General features: G+C 39.1%; 1 long non-coding RNA gene across 1 annotated transcript; it reads right to left on the reverse strand.

The window, feature by feature from the left end:
* Positions 1-4,445: 4,445 nt before the first annotated feature.
* LOC143749466 (uncharacterized) lies at positions 4,446-6,064 on the reverse strand. Its single transcript, XR_013206986.1, has 4 exons — positions 5,947-6,064; positions 5,533-5,626; positions 5,343-5,446; positions 4,446-5,066 (listed from the first exon to the last, which is right to left on the reverse strand). It is a non-coding gene; the product is annotated as an uncharacterized LOC143749466 (long non-coding RNA).
* Positions 6,065-6,631: the final 567 nt, after the last annotated feature.

Genomic DNA, 6,631 nt, shown 5'->3' on the forward strand with positions numbered 1-6,631 from the left:
ATTAGGATATTAAGTAAAGATCATGTTCCATGAAGATATTTTGTAAATTTCCTACCGTAAATGTATAAAACATTTATTTTTGTGAGTGAATGCAGCACAATCGCAAACATAAATGGACAACTTTAAAGAGTGACTAAACTCTAAAACAACTTTTTTTAGTTACTTATCTGCAAGAATGGAGCTTCATAAATGCTGTTCATTGATTGGAGTACATTTTTTGACATTTGGGTATAAAGTGTTTTAATTTTCAAATATATGGTGTAAAAACGTCTGAGTGCTGCCCTCTTCAGGTTAAACGGAAAGCTCCTGCAGTAGGGGTACTTTCTGACGTAGAATACTCTCTGACGTCAATCTGTCACGCCCTTGGTGCGAGCTCACCACGCTCTTGGCAGCCCCTGGTATAAAAGCATCTGTTTCCGTCAAAACTACTGTAGCGAGTCAGGAGTTGGAATTAGGAGTATTGAAAACGGATATATATATATATATATATATTAGCATATAGTTAGCATAGCATTTATATAGTTATTTAGATTATTTCATGTAGCCTAGGTAGTTAATCTCGGCTATCGCTCCAGTGTGCAACCTGCATTTTACGTGGGATTGCTTCTCCAACGCAATGGAGGTGGAAATGGGCTTCTCCACACAGCTCGCACTGCCAAACGCTGCTCTTCCTGCATGAACTCCACCACCGCAGCGGCGTCATGATGTGAGTGAGCATATATTTTTAATCACAATTTATGTTCCTTCTTATTAGGCTAAAGTTAATTAATCCCCTGGTGTCGACAAACGCGCCGGCGCGATTTGCTGATTATTTTTTTCACATAGCAGCAAAATATAATGAACGTAATAGTAATAATAATCCTGGAAAAAATTACCTCAAAATGACTGAATATAAGAATAATCGGATGCCGATCGCGATGCGGGAGTTAAGACCGCAGTTTGAGCTGGTGTCCATAGACAATTCACCCTCCTCCACTTCAGGTGAAGGTGGGGGAGAAAAGTTCTCGACTTCAAATGACCGCTCTGTTGCAGAGCTACTTGCATCACTCCATTTTAGCTAGTTTGACAGCAGCTGTCACTGCGGGTCTCAGGTGCACGCCCCCCCGCTCAGCCCCGCCCTCGGTTCGTCGCCTCTATCTCCGCTGGGCTCTGCCCACTTTTCCAGCATTTTTCAAATATTGCCAGTGGGTGGAGTCAGGCTTTGACCAGGGGTTTAGTTACCCTTTAAAGGCGATTTTCTCAATGTTTAGATTTTTTGCACCCTCAGATTCCAGATTTTCAAATAGTTGCATCTCAGCCAAATATTGTCCTATCCTAACAAACCATACATCAATGGAAAGCTTTCAGATTTCATGTGATGTATAAATCTCAATTTTAAAAAAAATGACCCATATGACTGGTTTTATCATCCAGGGTCACATATGTACATTTTATGTAGCTACTGGTGTTATTGTTGAATACATATTTCTTAAATTGTATGATGTTTTTGTTGAGTTATTATTACACAATACTTTTTTCTTGAATCTTGCCCCTGACAAATAACCAAAATTACAAAAAAAGACTAAAACTAACACTAAAACGAATAAAAACTAAACTAAAACTAAGCATTTTCAAAAAATAAAAACTAAACTAAACTAGCAAACCCACTTTAAAAACTAATTAAAACTAAACTGAATTTGAAAACAAAAAAAATAAAAATAAAAACTAATGAAAAATGCAAAACTATAATAACCTTGGTGCCAACAGTGTTCAAAATGTCAGCAGCCAGCCAATATCATTCAGTTACATTCAAAACCTGTTTATGCTTAGGTCGTATACACGCATAGTAAGTCAGATGTTTACTTACTTCATAGTCAGAGACGAAATTTGGCTGAAAGCAAATGTTACTTTCAAACCCTGTTCATAACATTATTGATCAGCCAGTAAGTTTATTATGTTTTTGTGAAATTTCAGGCTTGGGTCATGCTGCAGTCATGCAGCTGCAATATTATTCAAAGTTGAGCTCTATGTTAGGATGGGAAGGACTGAGAAAGCAGCAGTTACATCTGGAGTGTGCATGTGGAAAGGCATCAGCAGGAAAGAAGTCAGACCAGCTCCATTGAGGGAAATCAGCTTCCAAAAACCAAAGAGGCTAGACAGGCAGCTCCAAGCACCTTTAACATCTGCTAGGAAAAATAGTATCACACCCAGAGGCATGTAATAGTTGACAGCCTAGATAAGCTTCCTATTGCAATAGTGTTTTGACACCATAATGTAGCATGAGAAAGGTGTAACTTGGTGATCCAGAGATGAAAATGCCTACAGACACAGTTTAACTTTTATCACTATAATTTGTTAGTTTGAATAGGTCTGCGTTTGTCTTCAGGTTACTTTTTTTTTTTTAGAAATTACATTTATTTGTTGTATATTGTACACCTGTGTGTTTAAAGCTCTGATGTGAACATTATGCAGCACAGTAACTGTGTCTTTTTGTTGCTCTATTATCAGTCTTGACAGATGATGAAATCCGGAAACTGCAGGTTGTGGACCCCTGTGCTGCAGTGCTGACAAGCCTGGAAAATAGTGACACAGACACCGCATCATCTGACACTGATTCAGAGGAGCATCCTGACTTACCTGAGCCATTGACTGCATTATTTGATGTAACACTCCGGGAACTCTCACCACAGGAAATGCGGGTGAAATGTGAGGATACATTTCACAGACTTAAAACTACACTACAACCTCATCAATGTGAGAAACTGGAAATTGTGACACGGCAACAGTCAAAGTCAAAGGACTGGTACACCTATAGGGCTGGTCGAATCACAAGCACTAAATTACACCAATCGACCACAACTGACAAGATCAGCAAAACATACCTAAACGATATAATGCAGTATAAAAGAACAGAATTAAATGTCCCATCTGTGCTCTGGGGTAAGAACATGGAGGAAACGGCAAGACAAGCCTACACTGCATATATGTCCCAAAGCCATCCAGATTTCAGCTTCAGGTCATGTGGCTTAGTAGTGAAAACTTCTGAGCCACACCTTGGATCATCACCAGATGGGATAGCAAGATGTACCTGCTGTGGCAAAGGGGTGGTAGAGATCAAGTGTCCATACAAATACAGCGATAGCCTTCAAGGATGTACAAAAGATGAGCAGTTTTGTCTGGACAAGTCATTCGCATTGAAGCATTCACACACATACTACTATCAATGTCAACTTCACATGTTTGTGTGTGATGTTAAATATTGTGACTTTGTGCTGTGGTCCAAAGAGGAGTTAATTGTGCAACGTATCCTAAGAAATGAAGAGTTTTTGAAGGAGGCTTTGCCAAAAGCACAAGACTTCTTTATCTCGAGTGTGTTGCCTGAACTACTGACAAGAAGACATGACCCTGTCTTGGTATCACAGAGAGCCTGCAAATACTGTGAAAGGACAGATTTTGGAAAAATGATCATCTGTTTCAAATGCAGAAACCACGTTCACTACACCTGTGCACACATAAAAAGGAAGCCAGCAACATGGTTATGTAGGGAATGTCTGAGAGCTGATGTTTGAATGATTAAATTTAGGACTGGGAAATGTTTTGTATTGTGTTATGAATCTGGTCCATATTACCCAGACCTACATTTATTGTTTTCCTTAATTTTTTCCCTACATTCATTCTTTTCCATCATTCTTTCCTACATTTATTCTTATTCTTCACATTTATCCTTTTCCTTACATTTTATGTTGTTATTGATTGCTGTGTGTTGACACACTTCTGTTTAAAGTTTTATTTTGTAATGCTATAGTACTTTAATAGGAACTATGTTGCTTGCATACATTGCAATTAAACTACTAATAACTATTAAAAATTAAATTGAAAAGCACTGTGAATTGTTGAGATAATCTTGGGGAAGTACATTATACACACCAGTGGCAGCCAATGTTGGGAGGTTTATTATAATGCATTATGTTTCATGTACAGTAAATAGGTTTTACAAATGTAAATCACGTTAAAAACTAATACATGGTAATGTGTTACTCATTTGGAAACAACACTCTTACAGAGGTTTGTGAGGGCACCACATACAGTCACAACATCGTCTAGCATGTTAACCTGCGACACTGGAATAACGGTTTGCAAAATCTTAAAGTTTTTCCACCGACCAATAACTCGCTCCACATGGATTCTCACACGAGAAAGTTGTCTAGATGTGTCAACTTCCTGTGCAGAAAGCTGCTTTTTTCCTTTTGTGAAATGAGGCATACGAAGGGTTGCACCATAAGCTGCAAGCTCGTCTCTGATGAGAAATCCCCTGTCGGCTAAAACCTCATCCCTAGGCTCCAAAAGTTCTAAGAAACCTGACTCTTTTGTGATCTGCTTGTCTGAAACCCGTCCACCCCACCCAGGAGATAGAAATGAAATCGCACCAGCTGTGTGTAATGCTGCTGTGCGTAATGCAGCTGGAGTAATGGCGATTAAATATTTAATTGTGTTGTTGTGTTTATAATTTGACCATGTCTGGGCCCTGGCAGTCAGATTACTGGGTCTAGCTATGAAAATTTCTGTGCAGTCTATTATGCACCGGCAGTTTTTAAAGTTCCGCTTGAATGTTTTTGGCATATTTTTAAGTATTGCGCCCTTACTTGGCCATTTAATGAGTGGCTTAAGGACCAAGGCCATACCAGGGACCCAGCTACGCAAAATATTTGAAATCGTGGTTTTCGATACTTTAAATCTATATGCCAAGTCAGTATTACATAGACCCAACCTTAATTTCATCAATATAACCAACAGGTGGTCTTCTTGTGTAAGTTTTTGGATAATTCTTTCTAAGCTGCCTGCTATTTTTGTAACTAGCCACTCAAAGAGCACGGAGGTCAGTCCGGTGAGAAAAAACAATTGTCCAATGTTGCACTTAACAGTTGTGTAGGAAAATGTAGATTTCTGCAGCTCCTCTTTCAGCTTTACATTTTCTGCTTGTAGTGCCTCAAACTTCTGACCCAGGTGTACATAGTCCTCCTGAAGCTGACTGTGTCTCCGGTTCAGGTCATCATATTCCCTCTTTGTAACTGGGATGTCATCTTCAGCTTTAATAAAGAAAAGTGAAAAATTAGCATGTGCTGCAACCAATGCAGATAATTTCACAATTGGGGGTTCTCACACATTTTAGCAATGATTTTTCAAAACTTTTCCATGATAAAAGAGAAGATACTTTATTGATCACAGGGCGAGATTTTTTGTCTGCATTTGACTCATCCAGGGGCCTGTGTACTCGTATACAGATATGCAATTAGAGCAGTATGCCTGGCAGGAGCACACACACACCCTGACAATCAATCAGTTAAGATTAAATATATTCATACTTGGACAATGATCCATGCTGCATTCTTGTTTCAGAGTTTTAGAAGGAACACATATATTTGCTGCCGTTATAGGTCTATCATCTCTCCTCCTTTTCCTATGGTACCTACAATAAAAACAGCAGAAATGTACAGTTATGCAAGAGAGAAAAACACACTAAATAGAACAGAGGGGGAAATTAAATATTCTTACCTCTCCAACTTTGCTCCGGGGTTCTGGCTCGGTTTTGTGTACACAAACACAGAAGGCACAAAATCAGGACTACTAGAGTCCAATGACGCCTCACCTTCAAATAAAACACACACACGTTTTTTTACTAGCCAAATCTACCGCCAGTTTATCAAACTTTACCTGCATTTGAATATTATTCTACATCGTACAGACAATCACTAATGTAAACGAGGATTACTAGAGTCCAATAATGCTTAATCTGCAAATAACACACACACAGTTTGTTTACTAGCCAAATCCAACACCAGCTTATGAAACTAGCTGCATGTGGTCATCAAACTTCTGCTGCATTGATAAACTACACCGTAGGCTACAGACAATCAATAATGTAAACCATGCTTTCCATTAAACTCAAGAGTACATAGATAAACTTACCTGATATAAAGTGGGCGCTGCAGACGCGAGCATTTTTTATTATGTCCTCGCTCCAATCAACACGTTTAATCGCCTGCAGCCACAGGCGCCGCCGGTTCTTCTGAAACGGCCGTGATCCTTTCGGAATCCTATAAAACTTAAGTCCCTCGGTGGAATATCGATTAGTGCAACCGTAAACGCAATACCCAGACATTTTGATGCTGGGTTTTGATAAACTTTCGGAGTTGCTAACCCGTAGACTGTAAAAAATAGTTGCTAACACTTAGAGCCAGTGGGAAACAACACCACTTCCGTTGCCAAAATGCGCGCGCAACTATTTGATCACGTGGGCTGTAAAAGGGTCTATTATGTCACTGGTTAGGGTCAAGAGGCGCAAAATGAACGTTTTGGGAGGAGCCTATTTTTCTAATCACATGGTGAAGCACACATCCACACAATATGCATATCGTTTGATAGATCTAGTTATTAACGAAAATGTTAAAAACCTACTTTTGCGAACTAGTCCTAGCTTTTTCGCTCGACCGTAACCAAACCAGTCTAGGACAATTCTCTGGACTCTGTTGAATTTCCTATGATAAAATGCCTGTATTGGCTGTAAATGGTCTTTTCCATCTATTATGCCAGCGGTTAAATGTATGTTAAATAAAACTTAATGTCTTACATGCTTAGCACATTAGCACATAAA

Source organism: Siphateles boraxobius, unplaced genomic scaffold (genome assembly GCF_051911475.1).
Source record: "Siphateles boraxobius isolate OS27281-9 unplaced genomic scaffold, OSU_SipBor_1 25, whole genome shotgun sequence".
NCBI classification, from domain to species: domain Eukaryota; kingdom Metazoa; phylum Chordata; class Actinopteri; order Cypriniformes; family Leuciscidae; genus Siphateles; species Siphateles boraxobius.